Source organism: Planococcus citri, chromosome 1 (genome assembly GCF_950023065.1).
Source record: "Planococcus citri chromosome 1, ihPlaCitr1.1, whole genome shotgun sequence".
Lineage (NCBI taxonomy): Eukaryota > Metazoa > Arthropoda > Insecta > Hemiptera > Pseudococcidae > Planococcus > Planococcus citri.
In genome coordinates, this window is record NC_088677.1 from 43,312,961 (window position 1) to 43,334,556 (window position 21,596).

Below are 21,596 nucleotides of genomic sequence, written 5' to 3' on the forward strand. Positions count from 1 at the left end.
AGAATCGAAATTATAAATTGTTAGTTGCAAGTGAATTAATATTGCTCCTACTCTCTTATATAAATATTTTGAGTCACTGGAACGTAATTTTTTGAAAAATTGAAATTTCACCATCTTTTGTGATAATACACATAATTTTCACAAGTTTTTAGTATTCCATTTTTAACCATTGCTGTGATCAAAATAGAATAGATGGCCATTACAACAAGATTTTTTGAGCATTAGCGGTATACAGCTATTACAAATATTTCAAAACTGCCAAATTTTTACCCAACGGATCTAAGATTTTTGTTTATGCAGGTTGGTTTTTGATTAACATAAAATTTTAGATTCATCAGGTATACCTTGTTCAGGTCACTCATAATTTATTTCAATCATTTTTTTTTACATGTGCTCATATTTTTCAACGATTGTTTCAAATTATACGAGTAATACAGACCGGATCATAATCATATCTACGTGCATCTATATCTATTGGAATTTTTCAGACAATTTTTGGTGCCAATACGTTCTTATGAATAAATTATTCATGAATTTGTGACCTTTTGAAACCTACCAAATGTAGGTAATGAAACTATGATCAATCTTGTCTGGAACTAACTACTGAATTTTCCCCACCCGATCCAAAGAAAATTAAATTGCTTAACTACCTATATGGCAAAAAAAAATGAAAGATATCACAACCTAATTACATGCTTTCACTGAAAAAGTGCTGAATTGTAACTTTAGCAAAAAAATTTTCATTATCAACAGAACTCAACAATGAAGTTTGATAAAATCAAATTGATGCTCGTCAAGTTTTATTCGGGCAAGGAATCTTTTTTCGATCCTGAATCACTAATTTACTTATTAATTTAAAAAACCAAAACGTTCACTTGAGACCGGTCTCAAATGTTCTCTCTAACCGTTGATTTATTTATGCCAGATCACACGTAAACAATTTCTCCATAAAACATATTACGACGCAAAAAATTCAAAAAAAATTCAATGGATCAATTAGGTACCTGCACTTGAATTTTAAAACGATAAAAGTTTGGCAATTCATCAACTTGAAGCACAAAAATCGCGATAAAGAGCAAATAATCTTACCTCATGATCAAATCTTGGATGCTGTCGAGAGGGAACAAATCTCGATGATTTCCAGCATAACATCAATAAAAAAAATTGGCGAACAAACCAATGCGAATGAGAATTTGCGTAAACTGAAGTTACATCAATGCACGTGACCAAACAACACAACAATATCGCAGTAAAAAACACGTAAACCGTCTAACAAAAATTCAATATAATACTACGATACGATTAAAAAAACAAAATAATAACAATCGACGACGATATACGAAAATGAGAAAGAAAAAAATGTGTAAACGAGGGCGATAGAGAGGAAAAAAAATGAAAATCAAAAAAATAAAAATATTAATAATAGGAAAAAAATATTAAATAAAACTAAAAACTGTAAAATAGACGTAAAAACACGAAATACGCGTGTTTATTGTTACTTAGGACGACGACGCAACCAATCGTAAACATCACGAATAGAAATGTAACGTGTGACTAAGGCGTTTCGATATCGGTCTCTTTAGCGGAATCTTTGAAGCCGGGATATTGTTATCTTTGTCTAGCCAACTTGAAAAGAAAACCTACTCCGGAGTGAGGCGCCATCTAGCGACCTTCGCGTCAACAACGTTTCCACCACTTGAACCAACTGGGAGTGGATTTAATTTTTCGACGATAAAGAAACGCGTCCATTGTTTATTGTAAGTTAGACGAAGAAAGAATCTATCGAGAATATCGGAAGCGAGAAAAAAACACGATAGAAGAAAACTGCGCAAGTTTGATCTTCGATGCGCAGTGTAGTTTTTTCACGTGATCGTATGTGTGTTTCTGTTCTGCTCTTCTGTTCTTCTGTTCACTCCACGTCTCCACGCAGAGGCGATGTTCTTCCCCTCCCGTCACCGGTTTCCGTATTGTGTGTAAATTTTCTTGACATGTTTAACCCTTTTCGTTAGCAAAGTTCGTTTATCTGTCATTTTTCCGATTCTTTTCTATCTTCCCGGTTCCTTTTTTTCACTTCGTAACTAACGCTAGTACCGCAGCCTCTCTGCTGCTGCTGCTGCTGCTGCTCCTCCTCGCTCTTTTTCTACCTTCGTATATTTTCCCCATCCTCGTCTCCTCGCCTTCTCAACTCGTCTCTGTCCTTCTCTTTGCGGCTGTAGCAATCATTTTCTCTTTTTCATATTTTTTATCACGCACGAGCTCGAGCTCGCTGCAAATTTCGCCAATTTTTCAAACTGAAATTTTTTTCCAAATGTCTTATGCGTTCTGCTCAGTTTTCACATCCTACGAATGAGTTATTTTTTCCTTTTCCTCTTTTTTAAATTTCTAAATTCTGATGCGATTATTCGCGAGTGATTTTGTTTTTATTCTTGGAATTCAAGTGATGAGATACAATGATAATATACCTACTTATGTACATCTTGATCTTAAATGCAGCAGATTTAGTAGCGTGCAAATTAGTTTGGTAAACTTGCAAAATTACATCATTAGGTACACTGTTTTTCAAAACCTCGCTACAACAGTACCGCTAACAATTTCGAAAAATAAATTATTGGGGTGACCGGGTGAAAGCCCGATCCTTTACGAACATTTTGATGTGTTTGAACAGAAAAAAAATTTCAAAAGCTCACTGAAAAATCACGAGAAAATTGTCAGTCTGATGAGAGTGATCTCAAAAAGAATTAAATTTTCTACAATTTTGATTACATGAAATTTTCGTAGGACGCTCGGTTTTAAAACTGTACCATATACGCCTTTGAAGTTTGAGTAAAAAAACGTTGCTGCAACTTTTTATTAGGTACCCCAACTACATACGAGTAGAAAGACAAACTTTTTTTTACTCAAACTTCAAAGGCGTATTAGTTTTGAAATTGAGCGTCCTCCGAAAATTTCATGTTATCGAAATTGTAGAAAATTTGATTATTTTTTTTGAGAACACTCCTATCAGATTTTTTTAGGACGTACGGTTCGTCTGGTAAATGTGGAAAACTGTAAAACTAACTATTTTCTCATAATAATTTCAGCGAGCTTATATCGCACCTCGGGAGTTATAAGGTCACATCTCAAAAAAGTGAAATTTTACAGGAGAGTGATTTTCTTTTTTTTAAAAACTTGATTCATTATTTTTATCAACTTATAATTAATTGTGAGGAATGAATAGCACCTCATTTAAAAGATCTGGTATCCTACCTTCATTTAGCATAAGAACACTTCGAAAAATAAAATCTTAAAGAGGAAATATTTCAATGTTTGGAAAACATTTTGAGTTATAACCTTTCATTAAAGTTGATGTGGAGGCGAAAGGAAGCGTCCAAAAAAAATTTCATGATAACAAAGTTATAGAGAATTAAATTTCCAATCGATATAATGTCGTTAGTTTTTTTCTAAAGTGCTTAGTTTTTGAGTTTTTCTCAAAAAACTAAAATTTCATGATATGTGCAAATTCATTTTTCTGAAAAGTGATCAATTTAGAAAAATGTTTCCATTTGGTACAAACCAATAAAAAATGCACTCCTTGTGACTATTTCTAACTGACAAACATTTAAAACAATCAAAACTATTTGTTAACACTTTGTATGTACGAAATTTGCTCAAAAAAGGTGGAGTTTTTTGAGATGTGCCGTTGTGCCCTTATAACTCCAAACAACTTGCAATGTTGTTGAGATTTTGAGTTAGGCCATTTGCGTTTTTTACAAGATCTAGATGATGTACCCAACTCAAAGTGTAATTTTTGGTTGAGGGGGGTCATACAAACCCCAAAAATGCAAAAACATCAATAGTATATTACACAACGAGGGCCGAAAAAGTGATTTTTGACGAGGGTGAGGTTTGTGAACCGAACGAAGTGAGGGGAACAACTCACACGAGTTCAAAATCACTTTTTCTCCGAGTTTAATGAAGTAATTTTTCCTGAACGAGAGTGGAAAGTACTTATTTTTACATCCGAGCGATTCTCGCGAGGTTGGAAAAGTAGTACTTTTCAACCCTAGATAGGAAAAATCAATTTTTTTTGAGATGTGACCTTATTACTCCCGAGGTGCGATATGAGCTTTTGGAAATTTTTTTGGTTCAAACACATCAACATTTTTGTAAAGGATAGGGCTTTCACCCGGTCACCCCTAATATGTAGTTTATGTTTCAAAATTGTTAACGGTAATAACAGTATTGTTGTAGTTGTAGCGACGTTTTGAAAAGCAGTGTAATGTTGTGATTTTGCTGGTGTAACAAACTAATTTGCACGCTAGGTACTGTATGTTTTGCATAAACTCTGTCATCATTGACGTACCTATTACAATCCATTTATTTGCGCAGATATTGAAAAATTTAGTCAATCGAGGTCATCTCCTCAACAATAAAGAAAGAAACATATCTACATAATAACAAATAGGGACGAAGCTGAGGAGAGCTCGGGGTAATCTACCCCCTTCCCTTAGGTATTGAATTAAATGGTCCCGAGCGAAGCGAGGACAAAAACTCTAAAAACTGATAATTTGAATAGTGAAACATTATTCTTGATGCGATGAATTCAATATTTTCAAATTCAGTTCTAACAATACGAGTGTTGTGAAATGTTTAATATTTTTGAAAACACAATAGGTATAAGTAAATTTGGCCCGAGCGAAGTGAGGGCAGAAGCTTTTGAAAATTTACCCCTCTTCAGAATGGGAAAAACATTATTTTTGATGCGACGAGTCAATTTTTGCGGTCAGAATTTCTAAAACCTTGAGTACATATTTACCAAATTTTCAGTTTTACTTTAAAAACATTTTTTTCACAGAGCAATACAGAGACGTTAAAAAGGAATTTCTTGTTAGATAAAAAAAATTCCTTCCAGATATTTATACATAATATAGATTTTTTAAAACTTCGAATGTGGAAAAATTGTCTCATACGAAAAATAGGTGCGGGGTAATGTTTATTTTTTTGATATCCTGAATTATGAATTTTGGAAAAGTTTGCTCCAGGGTTGGGCACACTCTTTTTGAAAATGAATCAATCGGACAAGGCAACTCACTTCATATAGAGAGTTCCAACTCAACTCTTTTAAAACTCTTTTCAAAAAAGAATCAACTCTCAATTCTTTAGCCCAATTTTTAAAAATTAGCTGAAAAAACAGTGATCAAATTCGAAAATACTTAAATTCAAATTACCCGAGTCCAGTGGTGCAGGCATGGCTCCACCTTTCAACAACTTAGGGAGATCAAAGGACCCGCAAAGAGAAATTATAGGTATACAATTTTTTAAACATTTGGTAATTTCCGAATTTTTACACTGAAATTAGATGCATTTCCTGCGCCTCATTTTCCGCTTCATTTATTATTTGCCAAAAATTTCATTTTTCCATAATTTTTTCTGAAATAGGAAAATTTGAAAATAAAAATTTTTGAAATCAAAAACGAAAACCGCTACGATATTGACCTCTTTCATTCTAATTTTGTTGTGATTTGAAAACTTTTCCTTGTGCCGAGCTGTCGAAGTTGTCAAAAAAAAAGGGTATGAAATGTTGGGTAGGTAGATAGCTATACTTAGGTACATAAAATTTTTCCTTTGCGAGTCTTCAAAAAATTTAGGTGGAGGAAATTACAAGGATTTTCAGATGATAATAAAGTTTATAGCAAATTTAAATCAGTATGGTATTGCTTTTCGTTTCCGTCTGTCTCTTTAAATTTGACTTTGGAAATCAACATAACTTATATGTATACTTAGACAGTTATATAGTTTTGAGGAAATTGAGGCAATCTTGAATTTTCGATGTAGGTAAATGATTGCTTGAAAATGAGTTTGGTTTCATAAAAAAGTGTCCATAACTTTATGTTCCCAGCGGAAAATTATTGCATGATATAGAGCCGATCTACATAGATAATTCGATCAAAACTGTAATGTGATTACGAGTAGATCTGGACCGATTTAATTAAATCTGGGGAATGTTCTGATCTGATCTGGCTCGATCAATTGTGTCTTCCCTGTGATATCTGTTCTGATCTGAACAGATCTAATTCGATCAAAACTAGGTATAGTCAATTTTTTTAGTTCCTGTAAGTTGATAGTCTGCAACAGATGGTTCGAAAGGTAAGTTGGTACATACGTATATATAGATTGCCCCCATACATTACGCAGCCCATGACATTACACTGACTTTTTGCGGACCGATGTTTGGTTTGCACTAGCAAGGACGCGCTTGATTTTTTTCATGTGTTCTCAAAGCAGCTCACTGCAGGGCTATGAAAAGAAGGTATATACTCGATCGGGTTGGAGAAAGACTCATGTTTAAGCTTGTAATTCAATTTTCAATTTTTAAGGAGGGCTCCCCACTCAAGTGTATGTTTTTTAGATATTCCCCAGACTTTTTCCGCCATCAAAAAAATGTTTTCATTTGCTTCCAGAGAGGTGAGGAACTCGAATAGCTCGTGCATGTAACGCCAAGTTCATAAAATCAGATACTGCAGGTCTTTAATGGTATTCTGCCTCATATACACACTGCGTTGGTTTGTTTCTAATGTCTGTGGCGAGTGAAAACAGAACAGACTTTTTGCAGCCCGGTACTGGGCTGCAAAAAGTCCAGATGGGCCGCAAAAAGTCTGAGGTTTATCTAGTATGGGCTGCGTAATACCACTTTTCATGTGTATAAATATAGGTAACTCGTATATAGAAAAATTTAAAAACATTGTAGCTAGGGGTTAACGGTCCTACTTTTTTTTTTTTTTTTTTTTTTTTTGGATCCTTAAGAACATTTCTTGGAATTCTTTTTGATTCAATCAAGCAAGAGAAAAACTAAAAAATTTGTTGAAATTTGGGTACATTTATTTTGCCAAAAGTTTCAATTTAATTACGTTGATTTAAAAAAATAATTTATTACAAAAAAATGAGTTCACTATTTTTTTTTATTCTCAGACCACCAGATAAACACGTTATTTTTATTTTACAATAAACTACTTTTTGAGAATCTTTTGCTGACAAAGGATGACGATAATTATGCTGTGAAAGTTCCTTCTCCAACTTTTTGTTTTCAAGTTACTGCTATACAATACCTACATAAATGAATATTTGAGTCCTCAATTTTGTACCTGTTTTTGTTAGAAAATCTACCTATATATTTTTACTTTAAATTGGGATTGTAAGATTTCCACTCTCTAAATTTGAAACAGTCAAATTTCACTGCTTATTGTTAGCAGTCACGACACACAGTGGTCCGAAATGAAGAAGTAGCGGCCAAAATTCAAAAAATCCTCAGATTGAACAAGTCTCAAAAGTTGATTACGAATATGTAGCGGTTTTCTACATTATATTCCACGTCCCTTTCTGTGATTTCAAACACTTTTCCATTATTTTGCTTGCCTACAGAAATGAATGAATTGAAGTACCTCAAAATAGTCAAAAAAACTGCTAACTTCAAAATGCTGTAAAGCATGCCAATTTTAATTTTTTTCAAAACTTTATGGGTTTATATCAAAATATGGACATTTTTGAGTATAAAAATCGTTGATTCCATTTTTTCAAAAATATTTTGGTTTCTACCATGCTCGTCACAAAAAAACTCATTTTTTTTGCTATTTTCAAGGTAAAAGTTTTTTTAAAAAAAAACCCAAGCTGACTCAAGGTGAAATATCACATCCATGGGGTACTATGGCATGTAAAGAAAAACATCCCTGAAAAATTGGCTGCCCCAACCTGCCCCATTTGAAAAAATTGCTATGTAAAGTTGCATAAATGCTGTTTTTCTTATTTTTTAAAAAACATTTTCAAGTAAAAAATTACTACAGGAATATGAATACTAAAATTGACTTTAGTGACCAAAAAAAAACATATTTCGATACCCTCACGAATTTTTCAAAATTTCATGTTTTGGACCACCCTCTCCCTCCTTTGAGGGCTCGTTTTGAGGTTAGGGGTAAAATAAATGCCAAAATCGACTTCAGCGACCTAAAAAAACCCCATAATCCTATAGCGATCTAAAAAAATACATTATTTCGATTGCCCACCTCGAATTAATCGAAATTTCATGTTTTGCACTGCCCCCTCCCGCCTTTGAGGGTTCATTTTGAGGTTAGGGGTAAAATAAATGCCAAAATCGACTTCAGCGACCTGAAAAACCCCCATATCCAAAATTTTACGAATTTTGGTCTGAAATTCGATTTTGCACCACCCCTGCCCCCCTTTGAGGGCTCATTTTGAGGTTAGGGGTAAAATAAATGCCAAAATCGACTTCAGCGACCAAAAAAACCCCCATATCCGAAATTTTGCGGATTTTGCTTTAAAATTTGATTTTTGGCCGCTACTTCTTCATTTCGGACCACTGTGCGACATTTTGCCTTTTTAAAAGCAGTAGTTTTTTACTGCAAAACAGTGAAAAATCTACTGATTTGGTCAGTAAAAAATCATTTTGACTGACCAACACAGTAGATTTTCTATACTGCTTTGCAGACAAAAACTACTGCTTTTAAAAAGGCAAAATGTCGTGACTGCTAAGCAGTGAAATTTGACTGTTTCAAATTTAGAGAGCAGACTAAAAAAACAAAACAAAACAAAAACAAAAAAAACAAGTAGGTAGCATTTAATTCAGCGCTTGCATTTAGGATGAAGTGAATAAAGACACACAATTCGCATACATCTAGGTGGTACATTACTTTAATACGACCATATTCTAGCAAAAAATTGCATCTAATAGGTATATACCTAGTAATAGTATTGAGATGAACGTGAATACAATCTAGCCTACCTATGTATATGACTAGGTACTGCTCATCAAAATGATTATACCTACTTACTAATTTAAGCGTCATACCAACTAGGTAGTAATGAAAAACGTGTTAAAAATATCAAAATAGGTCTGCCGTTAAATAACCAATTTCAGGAAATAATTTCTTGTACCCGCTACTTTGAAATATCTGGCGCCATTTGGAAAGTGAACAAAAAATTACATTCACAAATTCACCGCGTAATCGACGAACAATCTACGAGTAAGTAGGTATACGTAGGTAGAATAAATTCATATGCAAAACTACACTTAGCCATCTGTCAGCAAGTTGAAAAACCATAGCCCATAACGCATCGAATTATTTGACGAAAAGAGAAGAAGAAGAAGAAGAAAATTGAATCATAAATACCACTTAGTAGACATCGTTTTGTTGAGAATTTGAATCATTTCAAATTAATTTAACGATAATAAAAATTAATAAACGGTAGAAAGTCGTCCAATGATACGCGGTACGCGTGAGAAATTTGCCAAATTTGCACACGAATTGAAGTATTAATTAATGTTGCATACATCGTATGTTCGTAAAATTCGCCGCAACCGTATAATATGTAGCTCATAAACGTTGACATTTCTGTAATCTGCAGTTAAGGTAGGCTACCAATGTAGGTAGGTACGGAGAATCCACAAGTTGACTCGTAATTTGAAAAGTTTAGTATCATTTTTCGGTTGATTTTTTCACTCTTCAAACGGAGTGAAATCATTTGTTAATATACCTATACTTCATGTACTAATTCAACCGTCCAGTTCACGCCTACCAACTTCAATGAGTTTCCTGAAAAATCATCGTATCTCAATTAGATCTTTCCTCTGTTATTCTCTACTCAGCGATTCGAAATGAAAGGAGGTATACCAAGGTACTGAAGGTAGGTAGGTACCTAATAAATTCGATAATCATCAAACAATTTGACTTTTCATTTCATAGGTATTATATTAATATATTGGTTAAATCATCAGCTATTGGCCGAATACAATACATGCGAATATTTTTTTATGCAGTTGTCTGATTTCACCAACTCCTTATTACATTGATTCATTTTGTCCATGATAATTGCATCAAATAACACAATAAACGAAATCTTTAATAGTAAGTATTAAAGAAGTAAGTATACGAGTATGTAAATAACGGAATAGCAGATACTTAATGATGTAAATAATAAAATGAGAAGGCGATAATAAATTTCATTTTTTAGATATAAAGTGGTAATTAACAGTTCTTTGTCCTCCTCATCATTGTGGGCATATTTATTAAATTACTATTTTCCATCTTCGTATGTATAGGGAAATAAGGATCCAACCGGCAGAACTAATGTTTTCCATTATCATTTATTATTTTTTTCTTCATATGCAACTAATGTACCTACTAACCGAAGATATAGTAAACTAAAGCAAGCTAATTTTACAATTGCGTATCTTACCTACATGCGTTTCCTTCACATACGTATAGGAAGTTGAGTTTCGAATCTAAATATTTTCAATTTATCAGAGAGTGAATACTTTGCTTGATGGATGAAAATAATTTCTGACTACCTACCTATCTAATACTTTTCTTTTTACATACATTCATTCAGAATAAAAATACAAATGGATAGCCACTAAGGTAAGTAGGTACTATGTACCTGATTGTTTAGTGTTCGGTGACAATATCAGTTCTCTTCTCTAAACCAGCAAATCTACAAATTACCGGTTACGAACTCTTAAGCAGGTATTTTTACAGATTGATAAGATTTTGGTAGATTTCCTTATTGGATTTCATAAAGAGTATTTATGTAGATCTTAAATTAATTAATGATAAAGAAATAATTAATTTTTTAAAATTAATATAATTTAAAGAATAAAAAAAATATAAAAAATTTATATAAATAAAATTATTTGAATTATTTAAATTAAAAATAACAATAAAAATAGGAATTTTATTAATAAAATTTATAAAAAATAAATTTATTCAATCAATTTTAGAGCATATAATTTTTCTTTTGAAAGAATATCTAGCTAGATAAATTTTGGATCATTATAGACTTTAAACGAAAAATTGAAAAAACAAATAAGAAGGTTGGTAGGTAGGTACTTACACATTAATTTTGTTTTTGTACATGGAGATGAAAATGTTGAGACTTGAACAAGGTTTTTAATAAACACCAAGATTTCAAACTGAAAAATTCTTTGTTACCAAAATTTCAGCGCTTGGCGAAAAAACCTAAAATTCAGTTTCAACTCAATTTTCGACATTCCGAGTCGATTGTACGTGATTTCAAGTCGTTTTGGAGCCTCCAGCGACTTTTTGGAGACGCCAAGTTTTCATAAAAAGCCATGAAATTTGTTTATATCAACTTTAGCATGTACTTATACTTATGCTTGAGATTGGTGCTTGCTGATACCTCAACTGACCGATTACCTACACACTATTTTTTCCGAAATCGGTGTTTGAATGATTGATCGAAATATTTTTCAGGGTTGTCTCAGACATGCCAATCTGATAGCGGTTCGTGGTGAAACAAAATAAGTCTGCAATTTTACCACTCACATCGCCCTTAAAACATTATGGCTTGAATCGTCCCTGGGCATATATTCCTTCCGTTGTTTCAGTTTCATCTGCTGATGTCAATGACTTGTCCAAAATTTCATCAAGGAAAGGACAAAACAATATTTTTAGCAAAATAATGGGAAAAATGAAAAAACCGATTCGGTTCCCTTGTACCTATAATCACGCAAAGAAAATCCATTTTATTTTTATTGCATTCTTAATCTAGTAAGTACATATACGAAAATCACTTACCGCGTAACTTTACTCGGTTACCGGTTCGTAGGTACCTGTACCTACCTATATTAATTTTTATAAAATGAAAGGAGCACGTGCGTACGGTGCGTACGAAACCCTTTATTGGTAATTTTAATAGAACATCAAGTGGAATGTCCTTATTACAATACGCACCTGTCATAGGAGGCAGGTAACACATTGCACCAAATTGCGCTAATAACATTGTTGTTTTAATAATTTATTCGCATTTCAGCCAGTTAGCCCATCACAGGTATTCTATTTCACTTTCAAAAGAAGACGTCGTTGAAAGTGTGCAAGTGCAAGCGTCGAAAAGATCGAATTGGTCTGTACTAATTCCTATACTTAAGATACAGAACATGTTATCCGCTAATAGTTTTTATTGACATTGTAAATAATGAAACGCTGGCTATACCCTACAAATTATTTCTACAAAAAACCAACGCAAATACTTAGGTACCTATTCGGATTTCAGAAGCTGGCAATTTATTTGATAGGTACCTATTAGATATATTTTCTGTGAGCATAATGAGCATTGAGCATGTTCGATTTTTTTGCTTATCTATTAAACATTGGTTCTATCATTTGCTCTGCTCCGATTGACGACCGGCACGACAGCCTCGCAAGTGCATAGGGCGCGAAGATCAACTTGCATTGGAATCATGAATATACAGCTCCGGCTTCCGTTATTGTGCTCGAGGATCAATAAGGTAGCAGGTAGCCCTACAACGATTTATTTTATAGGTACCTATGACATTGAATTTAGATTCCGTCATAAAAGCTGATAAAATTCTGATGAAATGGAATTCATTTGAAACATGTTAATCATGGATGGTTGGTCACCGAAGCTGCACAAAAATGGCGTCGACAGGCTTCACAGAACATATTGCTAGTAATTACCACAATACCGGCGAATGGCTCCATATTTTTCGTTCATTTAAAGTTCTTCTTTATCGGTCGAGTGAAGAAAGTCATTAATTAATAAAGCGCTAATTTATAATTAAGCAATTCATGAGAAAATATAAGGTTATTAATAATGTCGATGGCTTCCCAGTATATGCTATAAACTATTCGAATACCATTGAACCGATGCTATGGGAAACAACACAGTCGAATACAACGATGCGGTGTTTAAAAGTGAGACTATCATTTGAAATATAATATAATGGAGTATACCTGCGAGTACAGTAGGTCTAAGTAGATATCTACCTAGCTTTTGACGCATGCGATCGGTAAATGGCGAGCGAGCTTTAATTCTTACCTTCTTAATGACCACCTAAACGCGTTAAATGAACGCAGCAAAATATTATTACTCGCCTATAAATACCTACCACAATTCATCAATTAATGATAATTGTTAAAGTTACGCGTAAATACAGCAATTAAAAATTATACTCGTTATAATACCGCATAATTAAAACAGTTAAGGTTGAACGGTTAACGCAGACTGAACAATTCGTCCATTTTTTCTAACCATGTTTTTGCCGAAAAAGATAGGTATGGTATAGCATTCTACACGATGACCGGTGTAGTAAGTTTGATTTCAGTGCCTATCTACCTATTAGATGACTCGTCGTGCGAAAATACTAAGTAAGAAAAGTAGAATGAAATGAACAACTTTTAGTTCTGGATTTTTGCTTGCATCATTGTTACAAAACTACAAAAGTGCAACAGCAACATTTCTATTAATGATGAGAAAAATTTAAGACTTCTTCTGCTCACCTTACGAATTACTCGTACTTGGTAAGATCAAATCCGTAAAAGAAAATTCCAACGATTAGGTAAGTATACCTATACTTATACGAGGTGAAAAAGTGCGCTAAAATATGCTTTCGTTTGCAGATTCCTTTTTTCATAAAGATCTCCAGTTTTTCCTGACGATTTCTCTCATCTCACGTACGAGTAGGTACCTAGTCATAATACTCAAATTGAAAAATTTTCGAGATAATAGGTATTGCAGACTTGAGAAATGCGGATATCGCTCGAATGTTTGAAGAAACAATTTCTAAAAGCATACCAGTAAACAATAAACAAAACAGCAAAAACGCTTTTGGAATCAGCGAACACCTAGGTAGTTGATGACTTATTTTCACTCTCTTTTCAACCAGATAGGTATACCTTTGCTTAATGCATACAGTACTTACGTCCAACAATTTCGCTCGACTCTATTCCATCTTTCATAATTCCTAATTCCTTAACAACTAAGCAATGTGCAATTGATTCTTTCAGCAACACAATCAAATTTAGGTACATACCTATACCAGGTAGAATGGAAAGTAAAGGAAATCATCAGAATCACCTTGTAAAAACACAAAATACCTGTCTACTTATTCAAAGCTTCTCAATCTATGACTCAAATAACAAATGAATAAGAAATTTGCATCTTAGATTAAGTATGTTTGCTGCATGATTATACATCAGGTAGCTCCCTCCTCTCCTACCTCATGAGATATTAGTATTACATACCTATAGGTATACTATCGCACAAATCAAGAAAAATTGTTAGTCACATCTACTGGAAAAGTAGGTACATATCTACACAAATTGGCTTATAAGGATTCGTGGCTATTGTAAAAGTACAAAAATGGTCCACTGCATTGAGAACAATCAACACATCAACTCCGGTGCACCTGCAACAGCACATTTTTAATAGCTACCTATAAGTATGTAGGTACTTACAAGTTACAAATTCACGCATGCAATCGATTCCAACACCTATAGGTAGGTAGCCATAAGGTAAAATATGTATAGATATCTAAACCTAATGGCGATAAGTGCTGGAATTACAAGATAAATAAATACCCCCTCAGCAGACAACAAATAGAGACAACGACGGTGTCAATCACATTAAGACAGAATGATATCTTTGACGATTTAGCTTGTTGTTTTTTTTTTGCTTTTTTTCTGTTTTTAACACGATTAGCTATTGGAAGACGGGAAATTCGAACGTTAATTTTTGGATTTCCGTGGAAACGTTGGCTCGTCCATCGATGTGGCAACGAACCTTGTACCTATACACCGGTTTCGATTGATAAATGCGTAGGAGCTCTGTCATCAAAATTGCCAGTACTATCTTTTAACTACGATCAATAGGGAGAAAAAACAATTGGATTCTATAGTCTGTTTAGTTTCCGGTTCAATTTACATCCAAACGATAACATTTATTTCCGGCCTGGTTCGGTTCGTAACGACTGCTCTCCACTGGCAATTTGAAACAATGAAACTTGTTCGTTATTATTGAACCGTAAACTACGCAAGTTAAATTAAGGTCGTATCTCGTCTTGCTATACGCAATTGGCATTTTCTGACATTGAGCCCGAAAAGAATTACTGAATTACTGATGATGCCTTCGCTAGGTACAGCGCAGCATTTCGTTCTGTAATCGAAGATGTACTCGTACGAGGTATAGCGAAAGAATAACGTGCGTTATTGCAGGAGGGGAAAGGTTCCGTTTTATCGAGCTGATTTAAGCTTATGCTGGTCAAAGTTCAGTTTTTTCGGACACATCCTTAAACTTACATATTCCTTAGGTCTCACTAACAAGGGAATCTCTCGGAGTGTCCGCTTCCGATTTGAACACAACCGCGATTTTTGGAATGAAGCACGCTTGGTAATTCAAATCAGCATGTTCTGGAAACTTTCACAATCAAAATTTCCGGTCCTAAAGTTCATATTTGACATTTTTTTTCAAAAATTGAAAAAAAATGTTTCTGTGACGGTTTTTTAAATTTTAAAGCAGAATTTATATACATACCTACTCGTCTATTTTTTTTCAAACAGTATGAACCAGCGTGACTGTGAATGAATTCTTCAACTCAATCGCTGCCCTCATTCGAAAACTAACAAATTTCGGTCATTCCGGAGCCGCCAGGGTTAATTTTCAAAAATTCGCCAAAGATCCAAAACATGAACTTATTTGCCATCTAAAATTTGTTAAGATATGCTCTTTCAATCTACCCGGATTTAATTCAAATTGAGGGATGTATAATTTCTGAAAAGGTCCTTATTTTATTTTATTGAAAAATTCTTCAAGTTTTTGTTCGCCTGAGTGACTTGATGAAAAATTCAGAACTCTCTCACTCATCTCTCATATTCACACTCCTGAAAAAATGAAGAAAGTACAAGAAAAAAGAAACAAAAACCTGTAGTTATCTATATGGAACAACCAAAAAATTGAAATTCCAGAGGAGCCACTTATCCTTCAACAGTAAACTCTCTTCATACAACTACTATAGGCTACACTGGTAACTTTTCGTTCACGAAAATCGTCGAAACGTTCTAACGTTTTCACCAAACAAATCCAACTTAAGTATATGTGAGGGCGCATACGGAAAGGGACCTACCGACCAAAAAAAAAAAAAAAAAAAGTTCTCTGAAATTGTTGTAGGAACTCTGTAAAGGGTTCCTACAACAATTTCAGAGAACTTTTTTTTTTTTTTTTTTTTGGTCGGTAGGTCCCTTTCCGTATGCGCCCTCACATATTACATTCGCTGACACCACCTCATCGCCGCCTCCTCTAACCTAGTAGGCCACGTAATAAATTTACACGATGAGTAAAATTCAATTTAAAACTTCTCATAATTTACATTTTCACGACGAAAAAAAAAGAAATCGATATCATGTACATATAAGTATTTAAGGGTTTCTTAAAACCAATCAGAATTCGCGAACTTTTTACTATCATGACATCGTGTCCCATCATTACTTACTAATCATTCTTCAACCATTAATATGAGTACTTACCCACATCTTTACTTTACATCATAAAGTCGCTATATAGGTAGGTATAGGTATTCTCACATTTTGCATCACATATGTATTAGATAAACGAATTTTTCATTAATTTAGCAGTAAGATATTGTCATTTCTTATTGCTACGAGTTTTAGTTAAATTTTTGAATTTTGATTCAACCCTATACAATACATATATAGGTACTACTTACTTTCATGGAGATAGGTTAGGTATCTACTGCATTAGGTTGGTATAATACGCGACCAGATAGACACGTTTTGACGATAGAACAGCGTAATTTAAATTTAATTATGTTGGTGGTTTAAATTAAAAGAAAAATATGCTATTTAAAGATTCCGTTATATATACGAGTTTCATTGAATTGGTAAGTATTTTTTACCGTCGGTATAGAAATTGAAGGAACCTGTCAGTCTATATGAAACAATTCTTTTCCAAAAAGGAAACAGCATTCGATTTCCGCAGGCACAGCAGGACTTCTGTAACATATGTTAAACTTCAAATCAACCATGCATCGGAAAGTAATTGATTCAACGGTCGATATAGCAAATTAATGCAATTTTATAGGTATAGGTACCAAGGTACCAGATAGATATATGCTTTTTACCGACATCGTATCATTTGTGTTGGGAGTCATACCCTTCAGGTACCTAAATGTATACATTTGTTACATATCTGAGAACAAATAAATATCTAGTCCAAAAATTAGATAACTTTTGATAGGTACTTTTAAATCACGTGACGTTAGATTGGCTGAACTTGAAAATTATTCAATACTTATCAACTCGAATTGATTTTTTTATCGGGGAAAAAATTGCGCTCAAATTATAATATTTGAAATAAAAAATGCAAATTTTAATCAGTCAAGTGGATAGTCTAAGGTCACTCTAGGAAGAAGACAAAGTTGAAGAAAAACGAACACAATTTGACAGTTCATTAAATTTTTTTAAAAATGTACCCAATAACGAATTCAAACGATTAAACATTTTCATAGTCGGAGCCTTCGCGTATATACTGAAATTAATTAAATACTTACTCGCTTTCAATTGTTTTATAAAATAAGGCAGGTATTAATATTTAATAGCCGAGATATAAATATTAATAAAGGAGCATTTTTCCAAATAATAGCACCGAATGGTTTAATTTATGACGCAGCACGAAATAATTAACGACAATAAAATGAATTTATAATTGATAATTAGAAGGTGTAGGCTCCATGTTTAGTTTACCTGGTGCAACATTTGCTTTGTTGTCGGTTGTTGGCGTGTCCGATACCAAACTATTTTTTTTTAATTCACTTTTTTCCCTCTCTTCACGAAGAAACAAATGCATGCCGAAGGACTGTAGCACGCGTCAAACCAGGCTGTCTTCTGCATGATCGGTCAACACCGATGGGCGATGGTTTTATTATAAATTCATTACCATTATCTGCCTCATTATTCCGCGATACAAGTTCATCAAAACCCTATCACCCTCCTTGTTTTTTTTTTTCAATTTTATACCTATAAGTAGGTATCTACTAGAATTTCTCAACTAGGTATACCTACAAAGAAATTCCTATTTATACATATATTTTTTTTTTTCAAAATGAGATTCCTCATATACTTACCTATTATACGTGCTTGTGCTGATTAAGGGAGGTTTTAGAAAAAGGTAAATGAATTTTTGTGAAAGAAGACCGAGGAGTTTGAAAAAATGATACCGACAAATGCCCACTTCAACATCAAAAGTAAGGTTGAATTGGAAGACCACAATAGAGTAAGACACGAATCCACTCACGTCAATTTTTTCCAATTTTTTTGGAATCTACCTAATGTAAGTATCTACTATTTGTGGTGATGTTGTGGTAAACGATACTTTCAAACTTCATCATCCTCCACTTCCTATAAGACAGATAGATGACATAAAAAAAGGATTTTCTCACTTTTAACTGTACTTTGAACATTATTTTCTGATCAAATGGTATGCAATTTAGCATCCAAGTGAAAGTTCTTAGTACAAACGCCATAGCCAATTTTTCCAGTTTTTATTTATTTACACTTAAGCAGAAGCAATAAACAGCTTCTTCATCATCAATAAAAAAACACACATCAAACCTTTTCTCAGGAATTTTTTTAAATCGCTCATTTTTTATTTACATTTCTAAAAAATAAGCTCAAACTGAAATTATTTTACTAAGAAAATTCATTTAGGTAGGTACCTATATTCTTCCGGAGAAAATTTAGAATTTATGAAAAAATCTACTTATTTCGAATTGTATAGGCTTAAGTTACAAATTGATGATCATGAAAAATGTATTTCAAAGAAAACTATTCGAAGTCAAAATAGAAATTACAGTAAAACGTTTAAGAAACTTATTAAATTATTTATAAGAGAATCAAAATGCCAGGAACGTGTAGGTACAGTTAGGGTACACATCTATACGTAAGTATACACGGAGCAATGCACACTACACGTACACACGTTTCTTTTTCCATCAATTAACTAATCGGGTGGGTAGCGTGAATTTTTTGATGGTCCGGTGTCGGTATCCCTAATTAGTTCGTATTACCTACCTATTTGCACCTGTACAGCAGCGCGCGGTAAACTCCAAACACAAATAGTAATCGAACTACTTACCGATCACCGGCACCGTCACTCTCGTTCCAAGCTATTCCGGACGACTTTAGTTGTTTCAAACAGATGTTTATCGTGTAATTTTATCAATTTCTGCGGTCATTCGTGCATAACATCGCACACGAAATACCTACGCTCAAGTATTCACGTTTTTTAGTTGTTTTTTTTTCTGACGAACATCGACTTAAACCGTGTAACTTGCAGTCATACTCCCGCTGATGTGTTAATACGAGTACGTAGGTATATCTACGAGGCACCGGCTCCTCGGTATTTGTTTTACTTAGAAAGCAATGGGAGAAATATTGAGACGATTTTACAATCATTTACCATCGAAATTTGATCATCAAAAAAAACGACAAGGTTAAAACATCAGTCGAATCAATTAATTTTACTTCTCTTAGCCGAATAAATTGAACCAATTAGTTTAATTGCGATCACAATTCTGCATCTTTTTTCTCATTTCGAAAGATATCAAGTTGTCAGTCCATTTTATAACGAATGGATCGCATTTAAATTGTTAAAATTCAAATCATTTAGGTAGATTCGAGTTATTTTAAAAAATGACGCCGACGACGTGACAAACTGTGAATTGTGTGATCAACTTGAAGCTAGACGTGCCAAATCTTCAGTATAATTAAGATTCTACGATAGTGATATAGGCCATAGGTTCATAATATTGAAAAATTAATTTTCAAAGTATTCATATACATGTTCTTATTAGGTAGGTACCTAAAATCTTACATATACATAGTAAGCTATGCATGTACCGAATGCATGCATAATGAAGAAAAAGTCTATCAAAGATGTGATAACAGATTTATACGCATATTATACACGTACTACAGCGTAAAATTACATCTATTATATTTGTACTTAATTCTCATTCACAATATTTTTTTTTCAGAATTAACTTTTTTCAAAATTAACTCGTTGTACAACTTTAAAATTGACGAAGTACACAAGGATAACACATCGCTTTGATAAGTCGCCATACTGATGGGTTTATACATATACGTACGCGTATGCTTTTAGGTACCTATATAAGTATGTAGTTATTTCAGAATAAATAGACCTATACATACACATCTACACACGGACAATTTGAATCCAAACGTGTTAAAAAGTCGATAGATGGATAAATAAGCTTGATCTGTTGATTAACGAATGGGATTTTATCAAATAATGTAAAGTTAATTTGCAGCACGCTTCGTGGCCCAACTGCCGATTGAAAACTTGCGGTAACGTGTTTGTTAAGAATTACCAGCCAGCTGCTGCTGCGTGTCGAAAACAAGTAAGTGAAGACGCCATCCAGGCACGTGCTTAGTTCTCTTTCATTGGTTGTTCTAATAGTGCTCTTCAAGGCGATTTGATACCAGAAAAGAAAGGAAGTGATTTGACCCAGAATATTAGTAAATAAGTGATCATCGAAAAATTCAACCGAAGGGCCCCAAAAACTTTTTCAACATAATTATTTGTACCTACTGAAATCAGACGGTGGATTTTTGCTTTAAAAGTACATGTATCAACTTACCTACATGTAGGTAGTAGGTACTAGTAGGTAGGTAAGTGTGAAGTTCAATTCTTAATCAGCTCAAAGTAGACAGGTAAGTATGTAAAGTGACTTAAGTGATTCAAAATTCACATCAAGGAAATGATAATGGTATTTTATCCTACTAGTAAAATAAAGTGATTTTTGATCCAAACGTGGGAAGAAACGCCGCTCGAGTTAATAAAGTAGTGTCTTCTTCTACTAGTAGGATAAATGAAGAGTCCAGGGAAAGAACCAGGTAAGTCACTTTTTCAAACTTCTGAGTTACGGCGTTTTGAAGTATCAGAAGGCTCCAATTTTGTAGCGAATTTGAATTTCATCAAGGTAATGACTGGAAATACATCACACAACATCCCACAAACACAACTTGAGGCATTGTAGGAAAAAAATGAAGAGATGAGCCAGTCACGACTTGAAAAGTCACTGTTTTCGTGAAAAAATCAAGCAAAAAATCAAAAAATCAGTGTTTCGCAACAACTTGAATTCAATGAAAATCGATTATTATGATGACATAATGAAAAATTTTTGTATTCTAAATAGTTGACGATGTTGAAATTTTGTTCCTGTCGCCTCACATTTCGTCTCGGATCATTTTTCTCTTCTCCTCTTTTTTTTAAAGGCCATTTTAACCACGAAAAATCGATTTTTTTCAAAATGTAAATGGACTACATTTTTCTACTCCTCAGTGTGAATTTAATTCAACCCTAAACTCATTTTTGAAAAAAAGTGACTTACCTGGTTCTTTCTTCAAATATTAAGACTACCCATAGCTTTGCAAATGTAGATAAGTACATATGTAACCCGCTCTGACAAAACAGACTATTTCGACGAAAAAAAGTTACTGAAATAATGATGTTTAAAATGATATTTAAGGGTTCAAAGATCAGATCTTTGTAAAAAAAGTTTTTTGAAATTTAGTCAAAATGGTTGGTTTTGTCAGAGCGGGTCACATATGTATATTCTTACTGCAAATAAATATATATGCTAACATTTCATATAGGTCCTTATTACTACTTATCTACAACAATGTATTACATACTTCTGCTCACACGAATTCACTAAAATAATTTCTGCGATTTCACATCTAGGTACCTAC

The 21,596-nt window shown here is 33.5% G+C and overlaps 1 protein-coding gene across 4 annotated transcripts in view; it reads right to left on the reverse strand.

Moving 5' to 3' along the window:
* Positions 1-1,609, reverse strand: part of cut (homeobox protein, cut) — a 90,529-nt gene extending 88,920 nt beyond the window's left edge. For 2 of the 4 annotated variants that reach the window (XM_065345138.1, XM_065345137.1), the window contains exon 1: positions 1,090-1,609. The gene's annotated coding sequence lies outside the window, so the exon portion shown is untranslated. The remainder of the gene's footprint in view (positions 1-1,089) is intronic. The other 2 variants (XM_065345140.1, XM_065345139.1) reach the window with 1 other exon arrangement.
* Between the last annotated feature and the right edge of the window lie 19,987 nt (positions 1,610-21,596).